Genomic DNA, 18,201 nt, shown 5'->3' with positions numbered 1-18,201 from the left:
TATTCACACTCAGAAAGAAAGGGCACTCAGTAGAGTGGACGGGAATCGGTCCCCCCACCGCATCCTGGGTCGCCCGGGGCCAGGCTCTACCCGGGGCGAGGGCGGCAGCCAGAGCGGCTGGCAGGACACCGCACCCCTCGGCGGCACCTGGCGGCGGCGGGCAGGCGGGCCGGGGGGCGGTCCCGGGTGACGCGCGGGGCTGGGAGAGCCAGCAGGTGCCACCCCACCGCCTCCGCCTCTCGGCAGCCCGGGCAGCAGGGGCCGCTGTGAGAGCCGCGCTCGCACCGCCCGCCGCCGCCCTCGGCACCCGCGCGCGCTGCTCGCCTCCCGGCGTGGTGAGTGCGGGGCTGCGGGCCCCCGCAGGCTGGGGCGATGCTTTCGGGGGTGGCACGGAGGGCTGCAGGGGAAGGGCGCGTGAGCCATAGGGATCGAGCCCCCGGGGGTCGCACGGGAAAGGGAGAAGCGTGGGGCCGGGCAGGGCCTCCTTCCCAGCGGGACTGCTCGGCGATCTGGCGCGCCGCGCTCACCTGCGCCTCCCGGAGCCCTGGCGCCCTGCAACCCCAGGGAAGATCGCGGCCCCCGGGGAATGGGGTGCTGAGGTGCTGCGGGTGAGACTGAAAGAGGGAAGGTCTTGCTCGACCTTGGACCGCGGAGGTCACTTTCCCGGCTCCTGGACCTGGCTTCCCAGACTCCTCTTTACAAACCAGCGATCCCTTCTTCCTGCTTCTGGGTGCGTCCCGTCCGCGGGAACTCGGGGCGCTGTCTCTTTGGCTCCGGGAAAGCATCCTGTCCCGGTGGCTGCTGCGGGCCAGGGAGGGAGGATGAGTCCACCGCTGTGGAACAGGTCGTTCTGGAGACGGAGTGGCAAAGCCTGTCATTTATCGCCTAGATGTCGTGCGGGGTGAAGTGGGCCTTTCCCTCTCATCAGCCCTCGCTGATTCAAACTTACCGGATAAAGAGGAGCGCCTTTGGGGACTACCTGGGGAACTAGGGGCGGGAGCGGTCGGGCTTGCTGTACACCTAGCTCCAGATGCAGGAAGGCACGTACGTCCCACTACCACCGAGCAATAGTTTCAGCTCTGAGCTCCCGGGTCATCCTTTCTTCCACTCACTTCTGTTTTTGTGTTTCTTGTATAAAACTCATCCTCTTTAGTGAGTGCCGCCACCTTCGTACTTTGCGCTTGTGGTTTACAATTTACAGTTTTTGCACAGGAAGAAATTGTTCTCCCCAAGGTCATCGAGGACTAGGTTAAAAAAATCCCTTCCCCTTACTCCATAGCGGATGCTTATCCAATGTGAGTGTGCCTGGCACTGAGCGCTTAGCCCTGTCAGTCTTTAAGAAACCTGCTAAGTAGATACTGTTTTCAGTTTGGGGCTTGGCCTCCAGCCAGCCAGGAGCTGTTGTCCACTCTGCTAGTCTGACGAACCCAGAGTTCTTTTCTTGGTTCTAACTGTCACTAAGCACTATGCAGGTTCAAGCATCAGGCTCGGGACTCTCAATCTCTGGTCCCTTTTCTTTCTTGTTCATTTTACTGTAGCAACTAAAGCTGATATCAGGCTCTTGATCTCTCTTCTAGTCTCCCTGCTACTGGGTGTGAACCACAGTGGGCCCAAAACCTCATTTTTCAAGCCTACTTAACTTCAATTAAAATCCAGTGGCCCTATGTATTCAGTTTAGTCTAATATCTCTGAGGAGACATTATAATACTCCGTTTATGTCCTCCATGTCTTCCCAAAGGTCCCGCAGAAGATGACTTCTGCCACCATTAGCCCAGTCACCAAGGTGCAAAACTCAGCCTTCCTGCCTCCTGCTGCCACTCCCTAATCCCAATCATGGATTTATCCAGGTTTTCTGCTCTCACTTGCCTTCATCAGTCTCAGCACGCACCCTCCCCGTCTGCTTTTCACCACAACTCCTCTTTCCCAGTTCGAACAGGTATTTGTCACTTACCATACCCACATTTCTTTTTCCTCTTATTTATTTTGAAACAAGGTCTCATGTATTCCAGGCTGGTTTCAAACTCACTGTGTATCAGAGGATGACTTTGAACTTCCGACCCTTCTGTCTCTATCTCTGGATAAGCATGTGCCAACATTTCCAGTATTATTCAGTGCTGGGAAGGGAACCGAGGCTTTACCCATGCTAGATAAACATTCTACCAACTGAGCCACATCTTTGACCAATACACATTCTGACTATTGCTTATCTTCTTTAGTAAGTGTTTGCTTTCTTCCAGGAGATCCTGAGCAACTTAAAACGTTCCACTACCAGGCTTTCTGCCTAGTAGTTGCTTAGGAGATATTTGTAGAATAAAGTGCAGCATGAACTAAGGTAACACAGGTGCAGTAGCCTTGGTAGTAGTAGAAATTAAGCCAGCTTTATAGGATATTCATAAGCTTGCATTGGTGGGCGTGAGGGAGATGGCAGACAGTGTGGATGGGAGAGAGGAAAACCTTTGCTGAGTGTATTGCCACACCGAGGTACCCAGTTGTCCTGATTAATCATTACCTCTCCAGGAGCCAGATTTTATGGGAAGTGTGAATCTCAAAACAAAACAGGGAAGAAGAATAAGTTTTCTCAAAATAACTCTTTTTTAAAAAAAAAATTAGAAATATAGCAATACATAAAAGTGCATTAAACATCAGGTGAGGCCATGGCTATATTTAGTGGTAGAATGTCTTATTCTGTCAGAACACATGACACTGGAGGATGGTGCAGTCAGGACAAGCAGGACTCCTTTCACCAAGCTTGTGTGTCTGAGGTAAGCTGGAGAGGCAAGGCCAGCAAACGGTTGGCCACACATGGTAAGATTTGAGGTGACAAGATAAGAGGACACTAGGGACCAGTCACGAGGTAGGATTTTTCCTCAATAAATCCTTTATTCTCTATGATGTACGTCTCATACAAGCATCAATTTTAAGGTAAAGAAGGAAGGAATACTAGTTAGAGCCATCGTAGCTATGATGCTTAACAAACTGAGGAACAATCTGGACTTTAATGATTCATATCATATATTATGCATTATACTGTAAGCAGGTCTTTAAAGAGGAATATTTCTCACACGTTTTTATATGAGTCATTCAGCCTTGAACACTCAGAACTTATGGGAAAGTTGAAAACCTCTACCAATTTGGCAGATAAAAGATAGATCATCTAATGAGAGCTATGGTGACACATACTTGTATCCCCTAATTTTGGGAGGTGGAGGCAGGTGGATCAAAAGTGCAAGGTCGTCTTTAGCTATGTAGTGAGTTTGGGTTCACCCTATACTACATGAGACCCTTTCCAAGAAAACTTTTTTTGATCTTTTAAAAAAGTGAAATTTCCAACTATGCTTCATAACCAATGTAGATTGATTAAAAGCACATAGTAACACACTGGACTTAGGGAAGTACCCGATTTATAAATGGTGGCGAGGGCTGGCCATCACATGCAGTTCTTACATAGTATTCAAATGAAATGTTTCTACAGAGAGCAACAAATGCCTGTATAAGGATGCATCGTGCGTGCCCTGATTGGAGGACGTAAAAACTGGTGTCCCTACTATGGATATCAGTGTAGGGGACCCTTAAACATCTAAAATAGAAACTGTCATAAGACCCAGATGTACCTTGGGCATATACACGAGGATTCCAAATCAGCATCTACAGATACACACACACACACACACACACACACACACACACACATGTTTATTGACATTGTAAAGGCCATTAGCAGGGGAGGGACTTAGGAAGGAGAAGGGACAGAAACTGAGGTACTGGAACACATGTGACATCAAAGCAGAAGGGGAGACTGAGGGAGGCAGAGAAGCTCCAAGAGTGAAGAATGAAGTAAAGTGAAGGCTTTTACATCGGTCCTGGCATCCAAACTCAGGTCCTCGCACCTGCACGCAACAAGAGCTTTATCCACTGAGCATCCTCCTAGTAAGTGTCTGTTGCCTTAAAATAGTAAGAAAGAAACTGATTTCCATGGGACTCAACAAGTTTTCCAGGTTAACAACAAACCCGTCTGGAAAAGCAGTAAGTAACACAATCATAAATAACACAGCACAGACTCTTTCCTTTTAGTGTAAGGCAGCGTGCCAATCGTGCCAAGGAATCTTACAAGTTGTGGCCTGAGAAAACATTTGACTGTCAGCTTCATGTCAGGCAGAGTGGGCTGGCCAGATGTTGAAGCCTGTCCAAGGCTGTGTGGGTTAGTGGGACAATGTACTGAACTGCTGTCATACACAGGGGAGTGGGACAGGTAAAACAGAGACAGGCTAGGGAGCTCTCTGGAGCTCGGAAAAGAAAGTTGGGCAAGTGAGAAATGGCTGGGACATGGAGTCCAAGGAAAGAAATTGCAGAGATCTAAGAGTTGGAAAGTGTGTGTACCTCTCTTTCTGTGTGACTTTCTTTCTCTCTCTGCCTCTGTGTGTGTGTGCCTCTGTGTGTGTGTGCCTCTGTGTGTGCATTTGTGTATTTGTGACTGTGTATGTATCTCTGTGTGTGTGTCTCTGTGTGTGCCTCTTTGTGAGTGTATGTGTATGTGTCTGTGTGTGCCTCTTTCAGGGGCAGACTACTTCTGTAGTCTGGAAGCAGGTAAGGGACCTGTGAAGATTGTGTTTGTCACTCAACTGTTTGGTGTCTGACACTTCCAGATCGTGAACTTCTCCTATACAGGTTCTGTGTCATTTCACTATCAGATTTGGAAAGAGCAGCTACCTTCATTGTTTATATTCTCTGCCTGGATAGTATTCAGCTTGCCTGTCAATTTTGGGATTAAAAAAAATAGAGGGCATGGGCATCCTTTGTACCTCGGTGCTTACAGAATGGTCAAACCTATTTAAATTAGAAATCTCTATAGACGATGACGAGACAGAGATTTTGGTTGTTTTTCAGGCATCGGTACTAGCTGTAGAGAGATACCTTGTGTTTGTTCTCTCTCAAGTCATCTTAAGTCAGCAAGATCTATTCGGGGTCCTTGTGTTGTACTTGGGCACAGTGAAGGGGAAGCAGGAAGAGTACTGCTGGCACACTAGGTGAAGCACGCAGCAAAGATTCAAAACCAAGATCTACACAGTCAAGCTTTCTCCACCCTGCATACCAAACTCTGTGGTTGACAAGGAGCTGCTGTGGGATGGTGATGCTGTCACTTAGTGAAGGGATAGGGCAATCCTAAAAATAAATCCAGTGTAGACTTTAAGGTCAATGGCAGGAGTAGCCCAGAACATTCTTCAGTCTGCCTTCTTCTCTCCCTATCTCAGACGCCATTGCGATTTGCTTGGTGTTTTCAGGATTAAATGAGGTAATAGCACAGAACTGAGAGAGAGGGTGCTTCTTACTTAAGGGTGACCTTCCTTAGGCCTGTCCAGGAGCTCCCCTGCCCTCTTCTTAACTGTTTTCTCCTGCCTGTTTAGGTAGACAATAGAGGGTAGGATTGGGGCTCAAAAAGATTTATGTCTGCAACACACTAGCCGCCAACGGTGTTCACTACATATGCAAACCTTGCTGCTTACTCATCATCTAGTTAGTGCATGAGAATGACATCATCCTTCAGCCTCCTACCTGTAACTCTATCCAGCAGGTGTGACTTTAGCAGGTGTGACTTTAACGTGAAGACAGAAGGCAGGATTGACTGATGTTCTTAGGAATCTCGAGTCTGAGTGCCTATCACTCAGGAGTGTGGGGTGGGTCCCTGCCCTTATGTAGATAGTGTTTTAAATCAAGGCACAAGAGCCAGTGTTTATTTTCAAAGGAAGAAAAAAAATAATGTGAGTGATGGGTAAACCATTTATCATTAAATATAGTTGCCATCCCTACAGATAAAAAAAAAAAAGGTTGGATGTTGGCAATTTGCACGTGGTTTCCCACCCTCAACCCCCCAAGAAACAATGCAGTTTTTGGTTTGTTTTGTTTTTGTCAGTTCTGAAACTTTGACATTCAGCGGGTTAGCTCTCATCCACGTTGTAGATTTCTGAATGTGGTAACAGGCACGTAAGTTACCAATATGTAGAGCTTGTTTGGTGAATACTCATTCTCAATACGTTTTCTTGACAAATGTACTCGATTGTGGTATGGGACATTCCTTATTCCCTTGGCCCAGACGGCTTTATTGAACCTGGTGTCAATGCGCACATCTGGAGTCTCCACTTCCGAATTTCTTTGAGTGCCGGAGGAGCACACTTCTTGAAGCCCGCTCCATGGATGCGGTTGTGAACCTTGATGGTGTATTCTCGGGTCACCACCTCGTTGATGGCAGAATGGCCCTTCTTCTCACCACCCTTCTTTTCGGGGAGCTATCTAAACGCAGTCGACCAGGAAGCTTCTGCGGGGACCAAGTGGGAAAAGGATGGGCGTGAGTGATTATGGGAAGGAAAGTCCCATAGCCCTACAGCTTAACAATGCAGTTCTATTGAGAATCTAACATGCTAACCTGATACGACTACAGATCTCATGTCACTCACCATACACACACTGGGCAGTGCCCAAAGATAGAGAATGCTGGCTCCCAGTAACGGGTTCCCATCCAGCTGCTGTACTATTTGCTCAACAGAAGTATGTGTTTATTGTAAATTCTCTGCTTCCAGTTACACGTGTGGTCGCTGTACATAATGTAAGTAAGTGTGTGAACTGATAGCATAAGTTCAGCAGGAAAGAGTATTATTGTTTCTGTGAGAGGCAAACTGAACTCTTTGGGAAATTCCCACGAAAGGGAGCCCCTGAAAAAGTGATTGGGAAAACTATAAAAGATCAGAGAAGGAAATTGTAAAATCACACCCTCCCCTCTAAAAAAAAAAAAAAAGCAAAAGAAGAAAGAAAAGAAAAGTGAAACCTGAAAGCTAATATCCTGTGTTTGCCTTACAAATGTTGCCTTTGTTATAGTATTTTTGATCCAGTTAAACATGAAAACTGGAAATTGGAGAAAATAAGGTCTTGGTATGACTAATACCAAAAAGATATTATTGAGAGGGTCATCCTCAAGGAAGGTCTTAGACAGGCTCTGAAAAAGTTCAGAAATGGTACATGTTTGCATAGTTTATGGTACAGAAAGTATTTGTTATATACAAAATTTAAAGTAGCTCCCCCTAACAACTAACGTCCTCCTCCTCCTCTTCCTCCGTCTCTTCCTCCTCCTTTTTCTCCTCTTCCTCCTTCTCCTCCTCTTCTTCTTCCTCCTCCTCTTTCTCCTTTTCTTCCTCCTCCTCTTCCTCCTTCTCCTCCTCTTCCTCCTTCTCCTCCTCTTCTTCCTCCTCCTCCTCTCCCTCCTCCTCTTCCTCCTCCTCCTCCTCATTCAGAAGAAGTTACATTGCTACTCTCTGCAGTTACTTATACCACACAGTAGGAAGTGGTGAGAACTGTTGTTCTGGGGCTGACCCATCTGCCTTCAGCAATAAAGACAAGGGGAGCCTTTGCCACTGGAACTTAGCGAAGGGCAAATCTTTCTTTCCTTTGCACAGCTTCCCCCTAATGCTACATGATCAGATTGTACTTTTTGTTCATAATTGGACTTTTGGCATCCAGAGGACTTCTGAATTCACCTTGAATAATGTGGGCCAATATATAGAACTTAAGAGTAGGTTCCTACCTGCCATAAGTAGTTTACATGAGGGTGGAAAGCAAAATCACACACTCTAGCAGGATCACAGTTGCGTACCACCTGATAGCTTCCTTAGTGCTGTTAATCTGACAAGCTGAATGGGTGTGATATCACTTATTCTAGTCCCTAATATCATAGAAGGATTAGCCATTCTTTCTAATGCATTAACAGGTTAATATACAAAATCTGCATTATAACAGAAGATAGTATATATTGTAATAACACTTACTGAGAACCAAATGTCTGTTGAACCCTGTGCTATATGTTCTATACATGCTTTAATCTTATTTATTTTAAAGATTTATTTATATGAGTATGCTGTGGCTGTTTTCAGACACACTAGAAGAGGGTACCATATCCCATTACAGATGGTTGTGAGCTACCATGTGGTTGCTGAGAATTGAACTCAGGACCTTTTGGAAGATCAGTCAATGCTCTTAACCACTGAGCCATCTCTCCAGCCCTGCTTTAATCTCATTTCACTGTCAAAAAGTGGCTGGAGAGATGGAGAAGTGGTTCAGAGCATCTACTGTTCTTGCAGAGGACAGGAGCTCAGTTCCTAGCACCTATGAGGGGGCAGCTCACAAATGCCTGGCTCCCAAGGCCTCAGATGTAGATAGCAAGCTAGGAGAAGAGTCACTTTCTTCAGAAAAGAGCCTAAATGCTTTTTCAGCTTACGCTCAGTTTTTCTCTGTTATCCTAACTCTGCAGCTCTTAAATTTTCCAACTCCACACTGGGCTGCAGGTAACACTTGTTACTCCTACAGACTTTACAGTGGAATACGGACAAGGCTGGGCTAGGCCTCCCTCAGTTTACAGGTAGAAACAGTGCAGTGGAGGCTGTGCAGTCCTATACTTAGTCCTGAGGCTCAAATGAAGCCCAGCTGAAAGTGTTAAAGGAAAATATGCAATTTTAGCACAGAAGATTAAAAGACTCTAGTCCAAGTCAGAGACTGTTCCTTGTCTCCCCGTGCTCTTCCTCTCCACGGTCTCTGACCTTAGTACTTGAGGTTGTCCCTTTTGAGTGGCTGTTTTGAGTATCTTGTTGGAATCATTATTTGTGAGGTTGGTGGCTTAATAGTATTGGCTACTGTTCCTGTCAGACTTCAATGTGGGTTTTTCCTTATTTTTACCAGCAGACAGAAAGAACAAGGGTGAATTGTTGACTAATTAATTCATAACCGACACATGTATGTTGGCTGTTCATTTCTTGCTTTTATTTTCATTTGTTTTTTATTGTTTTGTTTTGAGATGGGATCTCTTGTAATTCAGGCAGGCTATCCTCAAAATCTCTATGTAGCCTTGTGCCTCCACCGAGTGTTTAGGCAGGGCTGGGGATCTAATCAGTGCTTGTGAATGATAAGCAAACACTTCCTGTGTCCTTAATTCTCGAAACCAAGAGTCTCTGCCTCCAAGAAATGTAAGTGATTTTCCCAAGATCTCCTGAGCGGGGAGTGGAAGATCTTGGTCTAGAATACAAATACTCTAAAAAAAAGTACTTATCCTGTTGCTTACTGGCTTATACTTGAAAGTCTGCTTTCTGATGTCTGGGAAAAAAAGTGGTAAGCGATATAGTTATCAACTTATGAAATAATTAGAGTATAGATTGAGGATCACTACATAGTTCATGTTCTCCTTTTCTCAAGGAAGAAAGAAAGAAAGGAAGGAAGGAAGAAAGGAAGAAAGGAAAGAAGGAAGGAAGGAAGGAAGGAAGGAAGGAAGGAAGGAAGGAAGGAAGGAAGGAAAGAAAGAAGGCCTATAATTACATTATGACCTCAGCATGGAAGGAAGGTCAATTTAGGTCATGTGCTTGTGGTAAGCGGAGCACTAAATGGGAACTCAGTTTAAAAAGTAACCACAGCTCTAACGGTTTGGGTTTTGGTGATTTTAAAGCAGAAATTGTAAGTCAGTATCCTCCCCGTCCCCAGAAAATTGAAATTTGTCAAGTAGGTCACATACAGAGAATATTGACTTGCTTTTAGATGATTAATCAGTTTTGCTGAAAATACAAAGACATTCTTCAAATTAATAATGGTTATTAGTCAATTCACTCGTGGACATTGATAAAGTAATCATTCTTTTACTGATATCAACGAAGGTAAGCTCAGTAAGTGTTTCTCCAAATGCTGCAGGGCTGGGTTAATTAGGTCTAAAACTCTAGCAGTAAGTAGTATAGAGTCTCTGAAATTTGATGTTGCTAGGCATATGGCTTTAGAAAGCCCAGAAACCCTAGGAAATTTAGTATTTGTGCATAATCTAATCTCTGAGATGGAACCCCATTACACTACAGGCTGTCGACTTAAGAACGTAGGGAAACAGTATGTTAGATGCTGAGCAAATCCTACCTGACTGTGAAAGGATTAGCTTTAATGTTAATGTTGCAATCAGGCATAAGCCATGTGTATCAACCTTATCCAGGTCTGGGACAGCCAACTTTGCATCATGATAGTTTTATTTGTGTGTGTGTGTATGTGTGTGTGTGTGTGTGTGTGTGTGTGAGAGAGAGAGAGAGAGAGAGAGAGTACTAGAGCACTTTTACTCATTCACAGTAGAGAGGAGTTTAATTTTAAAACTTTGTTTGCCAATCAGCAAATGTCCTTGTGACATTTTCATTAAAAAATTAGTTTTGGTGACTACCCTGCCTCTTCCTCAACTCCATCTCTCTGTTTCCACCTCCACACACCGATCCATCTACTCTCTGTATGATTTGAAAGTAGCTTTATTTTTTCCCCTATCACCCTAGTTCAGAAAAAAAAAAATCTACTTAAATAAAAAAGTTTGGGTTTCTTGTTGAGGTGGGATTGGATCTTGTATGAGCCTAGATCATCCTCAGTCCATAGGTCCTCCTGTCTCTGCTTCCCAAGGTTTGATATTACAGACCTGAGTCACCAAACCTGACTAATGCTTTTATTTTGTAAATTACGTTTGTATTGACTTGTTATATGCCAGTCACTGGGTGCCTCAAAAGTTAGAGCAGTGGTTCTCAACCTGTGGGTCACAAACCCTTTGAGGGTCAAACGACCCTTTCACGGGGCCACCTAAGACCATCAGAAATATCACCATTATGATTTGTAACAGTAGCAAAATTCCACTTATTAAGTAGCAACGAAATACATTTATGACCGGGGGTCAACACGACATGAGGAACTGTGTTAAAGGTTGCAGCGTTAGGAAGGTTGGGAACTGCTGACCTAGTGGCCACCTCCAGTTCTCCTTATCTGGTGTCTGCGTTCAGATTAGCAGCATTTCTGTCAGCTCCGTCAGGAACTATAAGCCACTAATCCTACTGCGTTCCTATAATCAATTCTCTGCCGAGAAACAAACTTAATTTTTAAAAGCGTAGGTTGAGATCACGTGACTATTGTGCTTGAAAGCTTATGACTGGGAGTTTTGGTTGCGCTGTAGATGGTGAATTTGAGGTGTATGTCTTCATTTAAAGAAGCAAAAAAAAAGAAAAAGAAAAAAGAAAAAGAAGGAAAGAAAGAAACAAAGAAAGAAAAGAAAAAGAAAAAAGGAAAGAAAAATGCACACTTTAAATGATAGCTTCTGATGCTTTCATCTCACACGGAGACCAAGATGAAAGCTGCTCTACCACAGCAGGAAGACCTGCCTTCCCATCATCCTGGAATCAAGCATCACTCTCCCTGTCTTCTCCCTGTGCTTGCTTCTGTTCTCCTGACAGGGTTCATTCCTGCCTCCGGGCTTTGTTCTTCATTCTTGTCCCCCTCCAGACCTCTCAACCTGCACACCGTCTCCAGGACCTTCCATCTTCCTGACTAGGCTCAGTTCCCTGCCCATCACAAACACAATTCATTTCTTCCTAATGTCTGCCTGTGTGTGCAGTTATCTTTGCTTATGTGTCTGTCTTCCCATAAGAACATACATTCCTTGAAAAAGGTATCTTAATATAACTTTAGTGTCAAGAGAGGAGGCTCGACACATAGCAGTTTTCAAATTTGTTCAATGAAGTCTCTTCTTACACCAACCTTACAGTTTGGGAAAATCTCGGCAGCCTTGACTTGTGCTTGTTGGCAAGGACTTCAAGGCCCTCTCAGCTGGGACACTAACTCTACTCAAAGAAAAACACTCTCTCTCTCTCTCTCTCTCTCTCTCTCTCTCTCTCTCTCTCTCTCTCTCCCTCTCTTTCTTTCCTCCCTCTCCTCTTCTCTCTCCCCAGTAAACAGCATACCTCCATAGCTTCTGCATCAGCTCCTGCCTCCAGGTTCCTGCCCTGCTTGAGTTCCTGTTCTCTCCGTCTCTCTGTTTCTCTCTGTCTCCCTTTCTCTCCCTCCCCCACCTCTGAAAAGGAGAGAGAGAGAGAGAGAGAGAGAGAGAGAGAGAGAGAGAGAGAGAGAGAGAATGATGTTGGGGACCAAGTGTCAGGCAGCCTAGTCAAATCAATGTCCTTCAAGCTTAGTTAGTAAGAGACTCTGTCTCAAAAACTAAAGTGAAGAGTGATCAAGAATATATCGGGCACTGATCTTTAGACTACACACATGAGCATGTACACACATACACAGTGTATAGACATATACAAGAGCCCATGTGTAAATGTGCATACATTCATACAAACATGAGTCCATATTACCACACATGCACTAAAAACGTGGCCACCACATACACCTTAGCCTCTGATTCAAGGGAAACTTCCCCCACCTTCTGTCTTTCTAACTGATCCAAAATAAACACAGGAGACGATAAAAATATAGCCATATATTAGTAGTCAAGCATGATGCTGCCAAAGCCAAGCTTCAAATGAACCTACTGTAAGATATTGTGTAACATGTTCCCAGAAACACCTGGCTCTGCTGGAGCATCTGCTCCTAGAGGATCCATTAGAAGCACTCAGCTGTGTGTGTCAATAATGCTGCCTTGCCAGTCCAAGACTATAGTCGCAGCAACCTTCCTGTAAGCCCAAATCTATCCTTTCCAGCATAGTTTGGTTGTCTTACAGTTTTTATTTCTGCCAAAAAAACCATTATGATCAAAAAGCAAGTTGAGAAGGAAAGGGTTTTTATTTGGCTTATATTTCCAGCAAAGGAGGTCAGGACAGGAACTCAAGCAGGGCAGGAACCTGGAGGCAGGAGCTGATACAGAGGCCATGGAGGAGTGCTGTTTACTGGCTTGTTCCTCACAGCTTGCTCAGTCTGCTTTTTAATAGAATCCAGAACCATCAGTACAGGGATGACTCTACCCATTTTGGGCTGGGCCCTCCCTCACCAACCAACAACTAAGAAAATGCCCAACAGCTTGATCTTATGAAGTCATTTTCTCAATTGTTTCAGAAAACTCTAGTTGGTGTCAGGTTGACATAAGTCCAGCCACCACACAGGTGATAGGTAAAACCCTCTGCTTCTTACTGCCATCTCATAAATAATTTTGTGAAAAACTGGGGCTCCTATTTTCATTAATATATTTCAAAGTCAGTACTTAAAAATCCAGGTTTCCGATAAGGTTTTCTATAATTCTTATAAAAAAAAAACCCAGACTTCCATGTAATCAGTAAAATCTGATTATTTTCTGATTATAATGTATTAATCTTAGAAGTATATTAGAATATTTAGCAAAAAGTAAGTGAATAAACCATAAAAATTTTGTAACTTGAAAAAAATGAAACATGCCACCCATAACCCAACCAGAAAGTACACTTTCTAATGTTTTGGAAAATTGTCTCTCATTTTTTTTATATAACCATTTTTTAAGTTGTTGAACTTTTCCTTTCTTCTTTTTATTTGAGACAGGATCTCACTATTAGCTCAGGCTGGTCCAGAACTGCCTATGTAGCCCAAGATGGCCTCAGACACTAGGATCCACCAACCTTATTGGGGTTACAGTGTATGCCACCACTATGGCTGACAAAGTTTTCCTTGAGAAAAAAAATTTAGATGAATATCAAGAACCACGCTTTTAAAAGCTAAAGCAAACACATTTTAACACAGAAGTTTTATTCCTTCCTCGAACAACAAATGAACCTACAAACAAACTAATCAAAACCTCCTCATATTATGGAAGTCTCCCAACATGAAGAAATAGGGTAATAAAATAGACTAGATGTATCATCACCTAGACTTAAGGCTAATCTTGTTTTTACCTGTTTTGGTTATAACACAATGTCACACTGAAGAAGTCTGAAATAATTAATGTCATGAAATGTGTAAGCAACACGAAACATTTGCAAATAAACCCATACGGCAAAGACTAAAAGGGCGATGCTTAGCAGATGACATAGACACAAGATAGGCTTTGTTTATCTTCCAAGGTGCCTTGTTAGGCAGTCTGAAGGAGGAGTGGAGTGGGAGAGAGGTGAAGGAGGGGAGGGGGCTTAGGGACACTGGGTTTTTGAGCAAGGTGCGCAGGTGGCTTATGGAACCGGAACCGGCCACAGGAAAACCACATCAGAGGAATCTTTAGTTGAGACTTGAGACATGCCAGTTCTCTTCCTCAAGGAAGTAACAGGCTCAAGTCTAGAATTTAGACTTTTAACTAAGGTTGCTTCTTCCGAGCAATGTTTTCATGATGGCCTTTTCAAAGGTATAGAAATGATTGGAATATTTCAGACATCACACAGTGGTGGGTAAACCATAATAGATAGGATTCTTCTCTTGCCCTTTACCAACAATTCATCCAGAAAGAAAATGCAGGGTATTTGAGTACCCCTTATGAATTGTCTAAGAAGAATACTTTCTGTTCCCCCAAGAGGACATTTGTAACTATTTGCCATGATCACTTTTATGGGGCAGCCCCTTGATACAATTTTAATTTTAGTTTCTAGAGGGACCTAATGCCTCTTTCTGCACCTTTCCGGTAAGCAGTGGAGGAAAGTATGTGCATGTCTTTGTTTCTGGAAAGTAGCAACAATCAGGAGGAATGTATTTAGGTGGCTGAGTTGCCCATTGGCTGACATATTTGATACCTGGGTGAAGAAGTGGAATTGGTCTCATCTTCAAAGGGGTCACAAGGTCTGGGGACTGGACAGACTTCCCCCATCTGCTGTTTTGCATGTTTGCAAAGAACTTGCTTCCACGGGAAAATGAAGCAAAGACTTCTGTTTTTGGACATCTCTCTTGAGGTTGGCTTCTGCTCCCTCTCTCTCTTTATCATTCCTGTTATTATGTGTGGGTGGATGGCTCTCCAAACCCATACTTCCTGCTGCAGTACAGCCTTCTGAATCCTTCTGGGTGCTATGCTGTGGGTAGTTGAGACTTTCCTTATCTGACTTCACTGATAGCCTCTGTCGCTGTCACCACCCACTTTCTCTGCCCATCTTTGCATTTAGCTGGGACTGTGCCAGGAGCATGTAATTAGCTCTAATGTCTCATGTCTAAGCCACAGCACCTAGCCTTCCATCTCTTGAAGCTCTTCTTCAATTCCACCCTACTGTGACCTTTGTTTTCCATTGGTCACCTCTTCATCTCTGTCTCATTTCCATATGTAGTTGGCAAAGCGACTCTAAGTAACGATAGTTGTCTCTGAATGTAATCTAATATCTCAACAGCTGTTTTTGAAAACTAGATAAAAAGGAGAATAGGCTGATGGATTTCAATCTTGCTTACACACTGACCAACATTATTAAATCCTTTCACTTAGCTACTCTCTACCTTGGCCTCATAACACAACCACTGTGGTTTAAAAAAACATCCCATTGTCCTGTAATCTCATCGACTTGGGTGGATGAAGCATTCCTGCCTTATCTTGGGATGAGTGGGTTTCAGTCTCAAACAAACAAACACCATTCAACTGAACAAAGATGCTCACTGCCATGGACAATTAAATCTGAAATTTTGGAGTATGACTGAAGAATCAGTATTATGTCATATTCTCCAGATGATTCTGTGTGCAAGCAGGAAGGATTCCTACTTCCCATTGCTCCTAACAACGATCCAGTTCTTTCACCAATTCTTAAATCCTCCTATGGAAATGAAAGATACACATCATATGTTTTCTTCAGTGTGTGGAACCTAGATTTAAATACATATGCATAGATGCATAAGTATATGTATATAACAAAATACAAACAAAAGCCCCCTACCAGCTAAGTATCATGGTACAAAGCTTGTTGTAATCTTGGCCTCGGAGGAGGCTGAGGCAAGAGGCTCTTGAGTTCAAATTAATTCATCCTGAGCTACACAGTGAGATCCTTTACCAAAGCAGTGCCAGGAGAAAGGCTCCTTCTATTAACTGCATTCATAACCTTCAGCAGTTGATGTTATTACCTACTCTGATAGAAAAAAAAAAAACCCAACAGGATTTTGTTGGTGAAATCTTTTAATGATTTTTGCTTTCATTTCACTGAGCCCTGGGACGTTCCGGGTATTGGGCATAGAGTAAACAGATAAGCAAACCCGTGCCTCAGAGCTGGCATGCTACAGCTGCGTATATACAGGTCATACAGGCAACCCAGCTTGTGATAATCGCTATGGGTGCTTGGCAAAGGGGCTCTAGCTCAGACTCAGGCTCTGGGAAGCATTCCTACTTCCTATAAAGGTATGCACATCATACCCTTCTTCACGTTACTTCTTCTGAGGGGAGAAGAACCTCACTGTTGCCCTGGTAGATAGAGAACTTATACCTGGGAAGCTAAGGCAAGGTGACTACTCCAAGTTCATAGCTAGCCTCTGCTAATAACAGAGTTGGCAGCCAACCTGTGGTATACAACAAACAAACAAACAAACACAAAACAACAACAAAAAACCCACTCAAAAGTCAAAACCCCCAAACCAAAAGAATGATAAAAAACTTGATTTTCCCTCTTCTCTCGCTCTCATGACTAATGGCTGTTGAAGTAGGCTGATTCAGGGTTGCCTGTCACACATCTGTCCTGTCTTAATGTTTGGCTTCTGCCTTGGGAGTCAACCTTCTTTCCCTATCCTAATTCCACAGGGGTTTCTGTGGGGGCCATTTTGCCCATCACGTTGACCTGTCTGACTCACTGACCATCTTCACCGCCTTATTCTTCATTCCGGTTTTGTGATTTTATACATACTCTGTGTCTTTTCGACATTTCCTTTTCCATCCCTGAGATTCTTTTCCCCAGCACACTACTTAAATAGTGATATTCTCTACGGGTCTATCCTTAGCATGTTACTGGAGTGTTAATCCCCAACTAGTTAAGGAAGTCTTCAAAATCTATAGAACTTTCATCCTGGATCTTCCTCCTGAATACCTGTTGAGCATCTCCACCTGAGTGATGAGTAAGGATGTCACATCATGGTTTCCCAATGTCCTGCTCTCTTTAAACCTGTTTCTCTGTTGGTGTTGTTTATCTTATCTGGTAGCCTGAACCTCAGAAGCTTTTGTCATTCTCTCCTGTGACTGAGTCTCCAAACCCATCTGTCTTGCTTCATGAGTAGTTCTCGACTGTGCCCACCACTGTTACATATGCACCACCAAGCTGTGCCCTTGTTGAAAGCTTTTAGTCATTTCTCAGCTGAGTGATGTTAAATCACACGTACTCTTCTCTGCCATTAGGGGCACCCCCTTCTCATCACCTCTCTCTTGGACTACAGCCAAGTCCTGTAGAGTCTGAGTTGAGGGCGTTGTTCTGGAGTAAGCATGGGTTGTCAGTGTGGTGGAAGGTGGAGAACTGTGTGGTTGAGCTCGTTCACTTACTGAGCTTCTCCTAGGGAAGGACCTTTGGGAAGTCCACATTGCTACTGTAGCATCATTTCAAACTGGTGGTTTCCTCTCCCTCCTCTGGAGGCTTATTCTACTGCCAGAAAATACCCAATTCCTACCCTTCCTTCAGAAATAGTTCAGACCTCATATCTGCCCATAAAGCTTTTTTTTTTAAAATATTCACATCTTTAATAGTTTATTCACTGATACTTTCTGTATGTCTGCATTGTCTCTTGCAGGAAACAGGGTTTATGAGGGGAGTAAGATGAACATATACAGCAGGGCACTCAATGAATATTTTTCAAACTACTTGAACTGCTCAAACTGTGGTGGTGGACCACTGGGGATTTTATCTGCTTGTGTTTTTCTAGCCTGGATCAATAAATGGTCCTATTACTCATAATGACTAAGGGAGTTGCACCAGAGGTGACTCACCTCACTAATTCAGCAACACCTCAGCTAGTCTGAACCTAGTTCAGCAAGTGTTTCATTCTTTCCTGTCACAGGGATGCCAGATTTCTGGGAGCATCTTTAAATGATTACCTTTGATTTCTTGACCTGGCTTGTGCCACGGTAGTAGCAGACTGTTTGCATATTCTCATTCATCACCTCTGCTGTAAGCCACGATAGAAGAAGGGTCTGCATCAGGCACACAAATGGTCTTCCTGAACAGTTCAGCTAAAGGGGAAACCCAAAGCCTGCTATGACCTTAACTAGCCACGTAGTCAAAGCTTTATGGTTATGAGGGAAAATTGAAGCATATCTTTATGGTGGATCCATTTGGGACTCTGGTCCAGGACAAAAGAAGCATCATGGAGTATGCTAGAAGGTAAGAGACCAGGCTGGAGAGTAGAGAGCCAGGTGGGCTGAGCTCCTTTGTTCAGCCAACAGCTTGACAATTGCTGGAGTTGTAGAGTCTCTCTAGGCATTGAGATCTGAAGGTTTGGTTAGGCTTCCTTCCTTCCTTCCTTCCTTCCTTCCTTCCTTCCTTCCTTCCTTCCTTC

The 18,201-nt window shown here is 43.9% G+C and overlaps 1 protein-coding gene across 1 annotated transcript in view; it reads left to right on the top strand.

Moving 5' to 3' along the window:
* Positions 1–300: 300 nt before the first annotated feature.
* The window catches only part of Elovl7 (ELOVL fatty acid elongase 7), a 72,245-nt gene continuing 54,344 nt past the window's right edge, over positions 301–18,201 (top strand). Inside the window, exon 1 of the mRNA XM_028784153.1 lies at positions 301–335. The gene's annotated coding sequence lies outside the window, so the exon portion shown is untranslated. The remainder of the gene's footprint in view (positions 336–18,201) is intronic.

The sequence above is a fragment of the Grammomys surdaster genome, unplaced genomic scaffold (genome assembly GCF_004785775.1).
Source record: "Grammomys surdaster isolate TR1022 unplaced genomic scaffold, NIH_TR_1.0 99, whole genome shotgun sequence".
Taxonomy (NCBI): Eukaryota; Metazoa; Chordata; class Mammalia; order Rodentia; family Muridae; genus Grammomys; species Grammomys surdaster.
Note: the sequence above shows the minus strand (reverse complement) of the source record. Positions and strands in the feature narration are given on the sequence as shown.